This window comes from Theropithecus gelada, chromosome 4 (assembly GCF_003255815.1).
Source record: "Theropithecus gelada isolate Dixy chromosome 4, Tgel_1.0, whole genome shotgun sequence".
Taxonomy (NCBI): domain Eukaryota; kingdom Metazoa; phylum Chordata; class Mammalia; order Primates; family Cercopithecidae; genus Theropithecus; species Theropithecus gelada.
This window is the reverse complement of record NC_037671.1, coordinates 32,800,209-32,816,187: the sequence shown is the minus strand read 5'-3', so window position 1 is coordinate 32,816,187 and position 15,979 is coordinate 32,800,209. Positions and strand designations below refer to the sequence as shown.

The following is a 15,979-nucleotide window of genomic DNA, read 5'->3' as shown; positions in this document are numbered from 1 at the left end:
AAACAAAGCTTAAGGCGTAAAATGATTGGGTCTAGCTATAGCCTGAGCAAGGGGTCTTGGTTTAATTGGTTAGAGCAGGACCTTATGAGGTTCTTTCCTGGAGTTGTTGATTCCGGGAACTTCGAGGCAGGGTGAGACCCCTGGAATTGGCAGGGTGGGACCTCATGAGGTTGTTTCCCGGAATTGGCAGGGTGGGACCCTATCAGGGTGGGACCCTATCGAGGCAGGGTGGGACCCTATCGAGGCAGGGTGGGACCCTATCTAGGGCCACCTGGTGCTAACTTTTTAGGTTTTGTGAGGCCTAGTTTCAGTTCTAGTCTTGCTCCAGTCTTAACATTTTAAAACATATAATTTTGCTTAAATTTCATTTTATAGGAAGTCATATATATTCATTTCTGTTGAGTTTGTCAGTGAAAGCCTTCTCAAAACAACTGTGGAGGAAAGACAGGTAAATAAATGCATGGTGCTCCCATGTGTTAGTGCTCACTGCATCTCACCAATGTGTCAGCCCCACTGCAACACATGGTGCATCAACAAATGGTGCTGGAAACCTGGATATCCACATGCAAAAGAATGATGCTGGACAAAATTCATGCCCTTCCATTACACCCTTTTCAAAAATTAAGTCAGAATGACTCAAAGAACTAACCTTAAGAGTTGAACTTGTAAAACCCTTAAGAAAGCACTGAGGAAAATCTTATGGACATTAGAATTGGTAGTGGTTTCTTGGCTGGTGACCAAAAGCACAAGTAATAAAAGAAAAATGACAATTAGACTTCATCAAAATGTAAAAACTTTTTTGCATCAAAGGACACTATTAAAAGAGTCAAAAGAAAATGCACAGAATAGGAGAAACTATTTGCCAATCATATATCTGATAAAGAATTAATATCCAGAATATGTAAAGAACTATAATTCAACAATAGCAAAACAATCTCATTCAAAAATTGGTGAAATACATGAATAGACAATTATCCAAAGAAGATATACAATAAGGACATAAAAATAAGGAATTCCAACAAGGACATAAAAATATGGTAAACTTCACTAGGCCAAGTGTTGACGATATGGAGAAATGGGAACACTTGTACACTGCTGGTGAGAGTGAACAGTGGTGCAGCCACCATGGAAAACAGTATAGTGGTTCCTCAAGAAAGTAAAACTAGAATTACTGTATGAGACAACAATTCCACTTTTGGGCATATCGTCAAAAGAACTGAAAGCAGGACCTCACACAGATATTTGCACACTCAGGCCCATAGCAGCACTATTCCCAATACCCAAAAGGTGGAAGCAGCCGAGTGTCCGTTGAGGATGACTGGATAAACAGCCCACGGTGCACACACACAGGGAATATTATTCAGCCTTAAAAGTGAATAAAATTCTGATTGAATGAACCTTGAAAGCACTGTAAGTGAAATAAGCCAGAAATAAAAACAAATATGATATTTTACTTATATGAGGTAGCTAGAATAAGCTAATTCATAGAAACGGAAAGCAGAATAGAGGTTACCAGGGAATGGGCAGTTATGGTTTAATGGGTGCAGTTTCTGTTTGGGAAGATGAAAATGTTCTGGAAATGGATATTGGTGGTGGTTACATAACACTGTAAATGTATTTAATTACATTACAAAACACTGTAAATGTGTTTAATGCCATCAAACTGTACACTGAAAAAATATTTGGATGGTAAATTATATACTATGTGTCAGGCCTCTGAGCCCAAGCCAAGCCATCACACCCCCTGTGACTTGCAGGTATATGCCCAGATGGCCTGAAGTAACTGAAGAATCACAAAAGAAGTGAAAATGACCTGCCCCACCTTAACTGATGACATTCCACCACAAAAGAAGTGAAAATGGCCGGTCCTTGCCTTAAGTGATGACATTACCTTGTGAAAGTCCTTTTCCTGGCTCATCCTGGCTCAAAAACTCCCCCACTAAGTACCTTGTGACCCCTACTCCTGCCCGCCAGAGAACAACTCCCCTTTGACTGTAATTTTCCTTTACCTACCCAAATCCTATAAAACCACCCCACCCTTATCTCCCTTCGCTGACTCCTTTTTCGGACTCAGCCCGCCTGCACCCAGGTGAAATAAACAGTCATGTTGCTCACACAAAGCCTGTTTGGTGGTCTCTTCACACGGACGCCCATGACAGTATGTTTGTTTTACCACAATTTTAAAAAATGTATCAACACTAAATCCAATCACAGCTCTCATGGAGATTTTTTAATACTGGTGTTTCAACAAGCACATTGCCGCCGTGGAGGGAGGTCCTTGGAGTTCTTACGCCACCATGTTCTTTTGTGTCACTCCTCAGCCACTTTTGAATTGTGCTTATGCATCACATTCCTGATCTGCTAAGTACTTTCAAGAAAGTTATTCATACGGTCAAAATTCATCACGCACCTAACTTGTTCTTGGGGCTGTACTCTACGGAGTTGATCTCAGAAAAAAGAATCAAATTCGTTGGACCTCGTAGATGGCACAGGTGGGGGGTTGGAATACAGGTAAGGAAATCATAACACAACATGTTACAGTATTTTATATTATTTTTTCCTTTGAATGCTACATTATTAATATTTTATAATGACTACTGACAGGTACCAATGATTACAAATTAAAATTTCTGCTTTCTTTCTCTGTTTCTTTCTTATATATTTCTCTGTCTTTGTAAGTATTTTTAGACTGGGTATTTTGGAGATAGTCCAACAGTTTCATTTATACAATGATATTTTGTTTTACTCTTATTCCTTAAAGAGAGATTTGCCAGCCACAAACTTCTGGTTGGATATTGGTTTTCTCTCAGCTCTCGATCATTATGCCTCTTCTGGCTGCTGTGGCTGACAGGGAAAAATCGATTACATCTTAAACCAGTTGCTTCTTAGATCATCTGTGTTTCTTCTGTGGCTACTTTTAAGATGACCGTTTCCCTTTAACATCTGAAGTTCCAGTGCAGTGTGAGTAAATGTGGATCTCTTCATTCACAGTGCTGTGTATACATTTGCTTCATCTTTACCCATAACATTTTTATGGAATGCCTCATACATTTACTCACTTTTTGATGTGTAGGAATTTGACTAGACTAATGTTAAATCTCATTTGACCACCATGTACACTGTGAAATCTAAAATAATGGCCCCACAAATATCTCCAGACCCTAAGCCTCATCATCTTTAGATATGTTACCTTACAAAACAAAAGAGAATTTGCCAATATGATTAACAGGATGGACCTTTATTTGGGGAGATTATCTTGGATTTTCTGGGTGAGCCCAATCTGATCCTGAATCCTTAAAAGTAGAGATGACTGAAGAAATGTGGGTCAGATGGAGTGTTGAATTTCTTTTACAGTAATTTCTTCATCTACTAAAATATGGTCATCTCTGTTTTTAATTCTTTAAGTGGTGAAATGCATTAAAAGATTTACAGTTTATATATTATTGCATTCTTGGGATACATAACTTGGTCAAGATAATCTGTTCATTGCACACAGGTAGATATAGTCTACTAATATTTTTCTCAGGATTTTCACACATAATTACATGAAAGTGAATTTCCTTTAATAATGTTTCCTTATTGATTTCCTAGCTGATTCTAGAACCGATGTTATTCACGTCTAATAAAATTTGAGTTGTTTGGATTTTCCTATGTTTCCCTATATATCTTTAATATTTTATGTAAGTCCAGTATATATTTGATATATGAGCATACTTATAAAACTGGATATGTTTGAAGGGAAATAGAATATTTACAATTGTTTTAACTTGTTTACTTGTAGTAAGTCTTTCTGTTGACAAAATTTTTTTCAGTTTCAAGACTATTTAAATCTCTCCTATATCTGCAGTGGTATATTTGTCTGTTATGACACTGTCTTGTTTTTAATTAGCATTGCCTGTTTTATTTCTCCGTTCAATGAACAGCTGCTTTGGCAGGCTGGGTTCTCAGCAGTGGCAGCTGCCAGGTCAGCCTTAGTGAGTCGAGTCATTTGCTGTGCCCATGCAGTGTCCATCCCAGCCACCACGGCCACTTTGTGCACAGACTCCGTGAGCAAGCCCTGTGCGGCTGAGTGGCATCATCCATCAAGCCATCTTGCCCACCTGATTACAGGGAGTCCCAGCCCCTTTGAGCCCCTCTGTTAGGCATCCACGTGCAACCAGTATCATCACAGGCAATGTACATAGCAAGAGGCATATGCAGACCCCTCTACTCTATCCCCTAATTTTTCCATCTTTATTTTTCCCAAGTTCCTGACTGGAAAGCCGATCCATGAGCCACTGCCCATGATTCATTCACTCATGCACTATTGGGGCATCATTTCACACCCCCCACCTTCCATGGGCCTATTTGGGATTTGATTTCTAGTTCCTGGTTCAGCAGCCATTACTAAAGCTGTACTTGTGTCAGCTCCCAAGCCTACTGCTCTTGTTGTAGGCTTTCCTCTTTATGTCTGAGTCACAGGCATTTATTTCCTGGGATTTCTAAAAATTGCACTGATTTGTTCAATGCAGCATTTCTAAGGACTTCCAGCAAGGGAGATTCTATATTAGCTGAGAGAGAATTGTTTCAAAACATCAGAAATGTATACTGGAATGAAGGACAACATGCTTGGAGAGAGGTGGAGAAACCTTGAGTGTGCTGTGGATTTTCATAAAGTGAACAGTTGAGTAAACAACACTCACATCAAGGTACAGTATTTCCAGCCTCCAGGAAACACCCTTAGGTTCTACTTGATCATAAATCACCCTCCGTGATGCTAAAGTAGCCACTTTCTTCATTTCTAACACCATAGACGAGATCCATCAGTTCTGAATACAGTCACCCTCATGTCCCGGGTCTTCCTGTATGTGATTGTAGCCTATTGACTCCCATGGCTGTCAGTGCTCCATTTTACAAATAGTTCACTCTTCTCCACTGTTGATAAACATGTGTGTTATATCCAGATTTTACAAACTGTGCTACTATAAATAATATTTTCACATATTTGGGGACACAAATGCATGCATTTCTATTGGTATATAACCAAGAGTGCAATTGCTGGGTCATAGGTGAGTGGATGCTTGGTTTAGTCTCTCAGAACACAAGTGTCTATGGAACCGACAAATAATAGACAGGGGTAAATCTCCTGTTCTACAAATTATTCAGCTAATACATGAAAGAAATAACCCTTTTGCAATCCACAGTGAACTAACAGATTTCGCCATTGAACAGCAATGGCAATTAACATCACAAGAAAAGAATTAACCAGTATTACATTATTCTTCTTGATGAAAAACACGATATTGTACTATGAATCCTGAAAATCTGAGACAGATCTCAGTTTCAGAAAGTTTATTTGGCCAAGGTTGAGGATACATGCCCATGTCACAGCCTCAGGAGGTCCTGACGACATGTGCCCTAGGTGGTCAGAGCACAACTTGATTTTATATATTTTAGGGAGACCCGAGACATTGACCAACATATGTAAGCTGAACATTGATTCCACCCGGAAAGGCGCGACAACTCGAAGCAAGGAGGGAGCTTCCAGGTCATGGGTAGATGAGAGACAAATGGTTGCAGTCTTTTGAGTTTCTGATTAGCCTCTCCAAAGGAGGCAATCAGACATGAGTTTATCTCAGTGAACAGAGTGGAGACATTGAATAGACGGGAGGCAGGTTTGCCCTAAGCAGTTCCCACCTTGACTTTTCCCTTTTAGCTTAGTAATTTTGGGGCCCCAAGATTTATTTTCCTTTTACAGAACCATCAATACTTACAGAAAAAAACCCTGAATATGCACAAACCTGTATACCAAACTACCAATTTATAGAAAATACAGGTAATAGAGATAAATGTCAAATCACACCTTGGCATGCAACCACAAAATTCAAACAATAGGAAATCTTACCATACGATATAAATTTCAAGGAGGAACCTATAGAACAAATGAGAACACAAAACATTTTTAAAGGTAAAACTAAACTATAATTTTGGATGATGAATATATAAAATAGAACAAAGGAACGATGACCATAAAAGTCAGGATGTGATTGATTTTTATTTGAAAAGGGGAAGAGTTTATTGTTGGGCTGGGGCAATTGATGGGGCTTCTAGGTCAGCTGCCAAACTTCTCCCTCTCTGATGGTTAAAGGGTGTTTACCTTTGATGAAAGGTCACCATTTTAAGATCTTTGTGTGTGTGTGTGTTACCTGTGTTTTATTTTATGATAAAAAGGCCAATGCAGAGTAAAATAAGTTATGAGGCATGGTTCCTGTTCCGCACAAAGCCTCCACCCCATCCTCCTCCCTGGACACTGAGCACCCAGAACAACTGGCAGCCCCAGGACCCCTGCCAGGACTACTTCATTTCTGAGTGTGCACCCAGCTCCCCATCACTGGAGGCAATGTCCATGATCTATTCCTTGAGGCCTGGATGACCCTGATAGGACACAGCTGAGGGGAAGTCTGGCCCCAGTCTGTAGGCTTTGGCTGTCAGCATAGAGGGAACAGGTCCTCACCTCTCCACAGGCGCAGCTACAGCCAGACCCTCCTCTCTGCGTGGGACTGAAGCTTGGTCCTTCCCTTGAACAGGGTAACGGGGATCTCTCCAGAGGTGGAGATGACACCATTCCTCCTCTAACATGGTCCCATCTCACGCTCATTCTGCTTTACGAGAAAGTTGACTCTTGCTGGTGTCCAGTGAAGAAACCCTGGCACAGAGGGACAGGTGGATTTCAGGGCTGTGCTAGATCTGGGAATGGAAGAGCACAGACCACCAGGTGGCGCCGCTGCACTGCTTCTGCGCCCAGGAGGTGGATGCTGGGGCTGAGATTGAAGGTGGGCAAAGGGATGTCACAGCTCATCACACAGGTTCCAGGTAAAAATCCTCCTGCCCAGCCCATCTGGCTCTCCCTTAACCAACTCTAGTGAAAACTGTCTCCTTCTCACATTCCTCCAAGGTGCCTTTTACATAAGAAAGAGGATGCGATCACTAGATTGTCCTGGTTTATTGTGTCGTCAGTAAAGTGAAATAAAGATACACACTTATAAATAATAAAATAACCCATAATAAGCCAAAGCTTATAATGTACTGATACCACTGAGCCAGTGTTTATAATGTACTGACACACTCCAAGTGTGGGCACAGCTGCAGACATGCCTTGTCTTTTGGGTCAGGACACGGGATAGAGAGAAATGGGAAGAAAACCCAGTCACTGCAGAAAAGGGCCCCCATGGAAGAGGCTGGGCAGAGAGCCAGTGGTCTCAGGGCCACCATATTTTGGGATGACTCCCCTTTTCTGGGTAGAACTGTTTTTTATTCTTTTTGTATTCACAGTAGTTCTGAAATTGCAGGATGCTGAGACCCAGCAGTGGTCAGTTACACTGTCTCTTTCTTCACCATTAAATGCTGTGCCAAATAGCACCTTCATACATTTCTATCCTCTGCCAGGAGAGAATCAAAACAACAATGGACACAATGAAACATGCAAACATACTTTAAATATGTGCTGTCACAAGTAGCTACAATAACATTAATTCCACCAAAATGAGAAAGGTGTGAAAACAGAAAACATTGCATACCCGTATTCACAGCAGCATGACTCACCATAGCCAAGACAAGGAAGCAAACAAAGCAGCCATCAACACCTGCATAGATGAAAAACATGTGGTCTATGTAGACAACGGAATATGATTCAACCTTAAAAAGAAGGAAATTCTGTTTTGTGCCGCAACATGGATGAACCTGGAGAACAATGCTAAGTGAAATAAGCCAATCATAAGGAAATTCCAATACTGCACAATTCCAGTTATATGAGGCGTCTAAACTCTTAGAACCTGAAAGTAGAATGGCGGCTGCCAGGGGTTCGGTTGGGGATTCATGAGGAGTTTTGAGGCATAGAGTTTCAGTTTTACAAAATGAAACGTTCTAGAGATCTGTTGCATAACAATGGGCTCACGGTTAATATTATAGTACTCTATACTTAAAATGGCTATGATACAAAATTTTACATAATATGGTTTTCGGCACAATAAAAAATAATTAGCTCTCTTACTAACTTAGGAAAAAAGCACATGAATTCATTGAAAATATATTAGTATGTGCTTACTATGAAAAAGAGACACAGAAAACTTGAGACAAAAAGAGAGATCCTTGCTACCCCAGCTATCACCCATGAATCAGCAGAATCAGCATCTCATGAAACTAGACAGAAACGCTCACAGGCCCAGCCTTAACATCTTGAATCAGTCTGCATTTGTCAGGACCCCAGGTGGCTCCACTGCATGTAAGGCACTGCCCCAGATGGTGGTGGAGGGACATCCTAGGATGGTGACTCTGCCCCACAGGTAGGAGCCTCCAGTCCAGATGGGAGCAACCACAAGGGCCCAGGAGGGACATTTCCAAGAAAGTAAAATTAATAGAATGTCCAAAGTCTCTGACTTCTTAAAAGAGTCACAGACATGGAACAGATATCAACGTTAAATTAATGAGCGTTATCTAGAAAATAAACAGGCCAGGCGAGGTGGCTCATGCCTGTAATCCCAGCACTTTGGGAGGTCGAGGAGGGTGGATCACGAGGTCAAGAGATCGAGACTATCCTGGCCAACATGGTGAAACCCCATCTCTATTAAAAATACAAAAATTAGCCAGGCATTGTGGTGCACGCCTGTAGTCCCAGCTACTCCAGAGGCTGAGGCAGGAGAATCGCTTGAACCTGGGAGGCAGAGGGTGCAGTGAGCCGAGATCGTACCACTGCACTCCAGCCTGGTGACAGAGCCAGAAAAAAAAAAAAAAAAAAAGGTAAAAGAAAATAAACAAAAACAAAGGCAAGTATTCATTTGAGGAAGAGCAAATACTACGAAGCAAGTGAAAAGTAGTCAAGTTGTCATATGAAAAGATTAGTCACAGAAAAATAAACAAGGAATGGCTGAACTTATGATATCTTACCTTGTTTTTACCTGAGTGACTCTCTCCTAGGAGAGACAGCTGGACAGACTCCATTTTAGTTTCTTCACTTGCAGCCTCCTTTATCCCCATTAAGGGAATAACTAGTGCAAACTGACTCCAAGCACATCCAGGAATGCTCCTGCTGATAAGGTATTGAGCAGGCTGTACCAGCAGCTCCTGGGAATGTGCTCAGTGGAAGGTACCTAAAGCGCGTGCATTTATCTTTTAATGATATTGGTTTAAGCCCCTGTACCTGGAACTGTTTATTTTTTGTAACTGCTTCTATAACCAATTAATTTTTTTTTTTTTTTGCCTATTCTGCTTCTGTAAAGTTGCTTCAGTTAACCCCTCTCCCCTATTTAGACCATAGTATAAAAGAAAATCTAGCCCCTTCTTTGGGGCCGAGAGAATTTTGAGCGCTAGCTGCTTCCCGGTCTCCGGCTAATAAAGGACTCCACAATTTGTCTCACAGTGTAGCGTTTCTCTATAACTCGCTTGGTTACAACAAACTAAACATAATTACTATATAAATATACCGGGAAGAGGAAAGAATGGGAAGAGTGAAAGAGAACAAGTGATGGATGTGGTGACGTCACGTTCTCCCGGGCGGGGCAGGAGGTACCACACATGAGGGACTGACATGGCTAACGTGACCGCTCTTCTCGTTCTGCCTGCAGCCCGTAGTCACTCCTCCCTGCCTATGGGTGGTGCGTGGGAGACAGGGGTGCGGAATCCGGTCGACCTCGCTGTCCCCGCCCTCTGCCTCGTGGCGTCGGTGGGGTTGGGGAGATGAGTCCTACCCCTGCTCATCTCCTGTGACTATTGCCTTTTGGGCAGCCCCTCTCCGCGGCGGTGGGCCTGTCCTGCTGGCCTGTGGCGCTGCCCTTCCCTGGGTCTGTGAGGGTTGGCTCTGCCTGGGCCTTTGCTGTGCTCCCGGAGCCCTCCAGGTGGTCCTTCAGGTGCCCGAGGCCAAGCGGTGGTGTCTTTCCTGTTCCCAGGGCCCTCTTCTCCAGTCGCCGCTGCAGTGCCTGCGTGTGGGTCCTGAGGAGTTTTGGTGAGGTAGAATTTTTATTTACTTATTTAAATTTGAAATTTAAAGCATGTTCATTGCAGCAATGTCTCTACTAGAGACTATGTAGAGGCAATGAAAAGGGGAAAGGATAAATTGTAGCACATTCCTGCCATGGAATACTATACTGCAACAAAAACAAATGAACTATTTGTATGAACATTGATTCATCTTGTAGACCACCTTAACTGAAAAAACAAGCAAAAGAATTGTTGGGAACAGGCCCCCAAATCTGGCCATAAACTGGCCCCAAAACTGGCCATAAACAAAATCTCGGCAGCACTGTGACATGTTCGTGATGGCCATCACGCCCACGCTGAAGGTTGTGGGTTTACCGGAATGAGGGCAAGGAACACCTGACCCACCCAGAGCGGAAAACCGCTTAAAGGTGTTCCTGAACCAGCACAATAGCATGAGCGATCTGTGCCTTAAGGACATGTTCCTGTGGCAGATAGCTAGTCAAAGCCCGTTCCTTTATTTTGGCCCATCTCTTTATTTCCCATAAGAAATGCTTTTAGTTAATCTATAATCTATAGAAATAATGGTTATCACTGGCTTGCTGTCAATAAATATCTGTGTAAATCTCTGTTCGAGGCTGTCAGCTCTGAAGGCTGTGAGACCCCTGATCTCCCACTCCACATGCCACATTTCTGTGTGTGTCTTTAATTCCTCTAGCGCTGCTGGGTTGGGATCTCCCCAACCGAGCTGGTCTCAGCAATGAATAATATCAGCAAGAAACAATTTATAAAAAGTTTAAAAGCAAGCCAGGTGTAGGGGCCTACGCCTGTAATCCTAGCACCTTGGGAGGCCAAGGAGAGCAGGTTGCTTGACCCCAGGAGTTTCAGGCCAGCCTGGAAAACATGACAAAACCCTATCTCTACAAAAAGTACAAAAATTACCCAGACACGGTGGTGCAAACCTCTAGTCCCAGCTACTCAAGGGGACGAGGTGGGAGGAATTGCTTGAGTCTGGCAAGTCAAGGCTGAAGCGAACTGTGTTTATGCCACTGCATTTCAGCCCAGGTGACAGACTGAGACCCTGTTTCAAAAAAAAAAAAAAAAGACAAAAAGCATGTCAAACAAAGAGACTTTTCTAAAACGTTGTAAGAATATGAGGGCATACATCAAATTCAAGACAAACCATTCACCAGCAGTTTTTGGTTTGCTCAGTACAATATTGACTGAAACCTGTACTGAGCTGTGGAAAATCAGGGCTATCTACATGTATTTCTATTATTTTCTGTGTATACTACATATAGCCAATAATGTTAAAATGTCCCAAACTGACAAACCTGAGTGGCGGCTTCACAAAGATTTCTTATAATTCTCTATTTTTACTTCCAGCTAGAACTAATTCATAATAAAAATTTGTGAAGTGAATCCATAGAAATTGAGCAAAATAAAAAAGGATTTATTGAGTGTAAGGAAAGCTACAGAGAAGTAAAGACAGATGGAGAGATGACAATACTGAGCATGTTAGTGACCTTCACAGTAACAGATTTCCTGGAGGAGTGTGAGCTGGAGCCAGAATGAAGTGGATAGACTGTGAAAGAGGGATGAAGGAGCAGGAACTTCTGGAGGCAAATATGGCATGTGTTTGGCCAGATTGGGAGGTGTGGATGGACTCTGAACCTTCTGCTTTATGTCCAGCACTAGAGAAAGAGAACTCATGTTTATTTAGCACCTTCCACAATCTGTAGAGAAATCTGAAACATTACAAAAAAAGATATATGAATGGCCAATTGTCTTCAGGGAAAAACACAAAGTAAAACCACAGTGAGAAACCACTAAGCAACCATTCAAATGGCTAAATTTGAAGTGATTAGTAACTATAAATGTTGGCAAGGATGTTGAACAGTCTGTGCTCTCATCCATTACCTATAGGAATATAAAACAGCCACTTTGAAAATCAGTTTTGTATCATGTAATAAAGTTAAACAACTTAGTACTCTACGGCTACCTTTCCACTCCTAGGTATTTACTCAAGAGAAATGAAGATTCTGTCAAAAATCCCTGTATAAGAATGTTCATAGTTTCTTTATTTATCATAGTAAAAAATAAAAAATAACTGCCAATGTACAAAAATCATGATTCCTTCATACAATGGAATATTATCAGAAATAAAAATGAATGAACTGCNTTTTATAATTTTCTGTGATGCAATTTAATACACTCATATTTCATTCAGTCAGTCAAGAAAAATTCATTTAGTCCCTATGATGAACCAGGTATGCCCTCATATGCTCAAATGCCTGACATTCTAGAAGCTTCACAAGAACAAGGTGGAGCCACTGGAGTGTTTTAGGTGGAGAAATGACACACTGTGACTCACAGCAGCAGGACCACTGTGGAGAGAACAGTCACGTACGTAGCAGGTCATGGAACAGTGCTACATCCACAATTCAGGAGTGACAGGGTGGTGGGGATTAAGGGGAGAAGAGGGCCTGAGGGATGAGAGGGACGGAGGGAAGGGCTGGAGAAGCAGAAGGTGAGGAAAAGGAGCAGAGGGAAAGAATTCCAAAGCAGCAGAATTCTTAGGTTTAAATACATTGTTTTATAGATTTTAATACATCCATCTACAAAGCCTCGCAGGGTGACCTTTGAGGTTGGCCTTTAATGTCTTATGTGGGTCTGCCTAGAAACTAATCGTTTTTTATGTTAATCAGGTTTAAAAGTACTAAGTATTCCTAAAAAATATACACACCACTTACATGTGGATACTTCCTAAAAACAGGCAGTGCATGAGCACTAGTGAGGGGCATCGTGACTGCGTTGAACACTTGCAACTGTGAGGTGAATAAAGTCCGTACTGACTCCTGGTTGCAACATACAGTACCACAGTGTGCTGCTTTGTATTGAGGAGATGTCCCGGACTCACAGGGAAACTCAAGGCTACGGAATGGTGGTAAATTTAAAATACAACAAGCGGGAGTCGCAGACATTGTCTGGGAAAGTGAAACTTAGGAGCTTTGTGAGTCCTGTTGTAATGCTTTTAGACACATTTATATATCAAGGGGCCAAAGTCACATTTTTTACCAATTAGATTCCTGATCATTCAGGGGTTACCAAGATTCTGCTACTCACTGTAGTTAATAAACAAAAAGCAAACTGGTCTCTGTTCTATCTCATGCACTCAGGCGCAACTTTTCCAGATTTAAAGAGAAAGAAAAAGGAAAAGAAAAAAAAAGCCCTGTCTCTACACCTCCATTCCCAGGGCAAGCTCACTCTCTGGCACCAAGTTCTCTGGGATGATTTTTCTTCTAGAAGAGTCCACTGGGACAGGTAAGGAGTAGGAGGCAGGGAGTCCAGTTCTGGGACGGGGAGTCCGGGAAGAAAAGTGAAGAGAGAGGGACGGGGCCCACGCCGTGTGTTTCTCCCTGGTTTCTCAGACAGCTCCTGGGCCAAGACTCAGGGAGACATTGAGACAGAGCGCTTGGCACAGGAGTAGCGGGTCAGGGCGACGTCCCAGGGCCCCAGGCGTGGCTCTCAGGGTCTCAGGCCCCACAGGCAGTGTATGGATTGGGGAGGCCCCGTGTTGAGGATTCCCCATCTCCGCAGAGTTTCTCTCCTTCTCCCAACCTGTGTCGGGTCCTTCTTCCTGGATTCTCACCGGGCGACTCCAGTTCTCACTCCCATTAGGTAACAGGTTTTTAGAGAAGCCAGAGTCGCCGCGGTCCCGGTTCTAAAGTCCTCGCTCACCCACTCGGACTCAGATTCTCCCCAGACGCCAAGGATGGTGGTCATGGCGCCCCGAACCCTCCTCCTGCTGCTCTCGGGGGCTCTGGCCCTGACAGAGACCTGGGCGGGTGAGTGCGGGGTCGGTGGGAGATGGCCTCTGCGGGGAGGGGCCAGGGGTCCGCCCAAGGGTGGTGCAGGACCCGGGTAGCCGAGCCGGGAGGAGGGTCGGGCGGGTCTCAGCCCCTCCTCGCCCCCAGGCTCCCACTCCATGAGGTACTTCAGCGCTGCCGTGTCCCGGTCCGGCCGCGGGGAGCCCCGCTTCATCCCCGTGGGCTATGTGGACAACACGCAGTTCGTGCGGCTCGATAGCGACTCTGCGAGTCCGAGGATGGAGCCGCGGGCGCCGTGGGTGGAGCAGGAGCGGCCGGAGTATTGGGAAGAGGAGACGCGGATCGCCAAGGCCCGCGCACAGACTGACCAAGTGAACCTGCGGACCCTGCGCAGCTACTACAACCAGAGCGAGGCCGGTGAGTGACCCCGGCCCGGGGCGCAGATCACGACACCCCACCTCCATGCCCTACGGACGGACGACCGGGGTACTCCCGAGTCTCCAGGTCTGAGATCCACCCCGAGGCCGCGGGACTCGCCCAGACCCTCTACCTGGGAGAAGCCCACGCGCCTTTACCAAAATCCCTGCGGGTTGGTCTGGGGGGACGGGCGGGGGGCGGGGGTGGTGCGAGGCTCGGTGGGCGGGGCCAACCGAGGGGGCGGGGCCCAGGGTCTCACACCCTCCAGTGGATGATTGGTTGCGACCTGGGGCCCGATGGGCGCCTCCTCTGCAGGTGTGAACAGTTCGCCTACGATGGCAAGGATTACCTCGCCCTGAACGAGGACCTGTGCTCCTGAACCGCAGCGGACACTGTGGCTCACATCTCCAAGCGCAAGTGTGAGGCGGCCAAAGCGCCTGAACGAAGGAGAGCCTACCTGGAGGGCACGTGAGTGGAGTGGCTCCACAGATACCTGGAGAATGGGAAGGAGATGCTGCAGCGTGCGGGTACCAGGGGCCATGGGGCGCCTCCCCGATCTCCTGTAGACCTCCCAGGCTGGCCTAGCACAAGGAGAGGAGGAAAATGGGAGCAACACTAGAATACGCCCTCCCTCTGGTCCTGAGGGAGAGGAATCCTCCTGGGTTTCCAGATCCTGTACCAGAGAGTGACTCTGAGGGCCCGCCCTGCTCTCTGGGACAATTAAGGGATGAAGTCTCTGAGGGAGTGGAGGGGAAGACAATCCCTGGAATACTGATCAGGAGTTCCCTTTGACCCCACAGCAGTCTTAGGCACCAGGACTTTTCCCCTCAGGCCGTGTTCTCTGCCTCACACTAAATGTCTTTGGGGGTCTGACTCCAGCTCCTCTGAGCCCTTTGGCCTTCACTCAGGTCAGAATCGGAAGTCCCTGCTCCCCCGCTGAGAGATTAGAACTTTCCAAGGATGAGGAGATTATCCCAGGTGCCCGTGTCCAGGCTGCTGTCTGAGTTATGTGCTCCCTCCCCCCACCCCCACCACCCCTCTCGCCAGGAATCTGGTTCATTCTTAGGACGGTCACATACTGGTGCTGCTGGAGTGTCCCACGAGAGATGCAAAGTGCCTGAGTTTTCGGACTCTTCCTTTCAGACCCCCCCAATTCACACGTGACCCACCATCCTGTCTTTGACTATGAGGCTACCCTGAGGTGCTGAGCCCTGGGCTTCTACCCTGCGGAGATCAGACTGACCTGGCAGCGGGAGAGGGAGGACCAGACCCACGACGTGGAGCTCGTGGGGACCAGGCCTGCAGGGGATGGAACCTTCCAGAAGTGGGCATCTGTGGTGGTGCCTTCTGGAGAGGAGCAGAGATTCACGTGCTATGTGCAGCACCAGGGGCTGCCTGAGCTGCAGGAGCCCCTCTGGAGACCTTTAACAGGGTCGGTGGTGGGGCCTGGGGTCAGAGACCCTCACCTTCCCCTCCTTTCCCAGAGCAGTCTTCCCAGCCCACTATCCCCATCATGGGCATCATTGCTGGACAGGTTGTCTTTGCAGCTGTTGTCACTGAAGCTGTGGTCACTTTTGTGCTGTGGAGGAAGAAGAGCTCTGAGTTTTTTTGTCCCACTGAGGGTTCCAAGCCCCAGGTAGAAATGCCCTGCCTGATTACTGGGAAGCACCATCTACACTCATGGATGGTGCCTAGACCCTGTGTGCCAGCACTTACTCTTTTGTAAAGCACATGTGACAAAGAAGCACAGATTTATCACCTTGATGATTGTAGTGATGGGGATC

General features: G+C 45.1%; 1 pseudogene; it reads left to right on the top strand.

Moving 5' to 3' along the window:
* Positions 1 to 15,979, top strand: part of LOC112622411 — a 77,829-nt pseudogene that overhangs the window by 61,403 nt on the left and 447 nt on the right.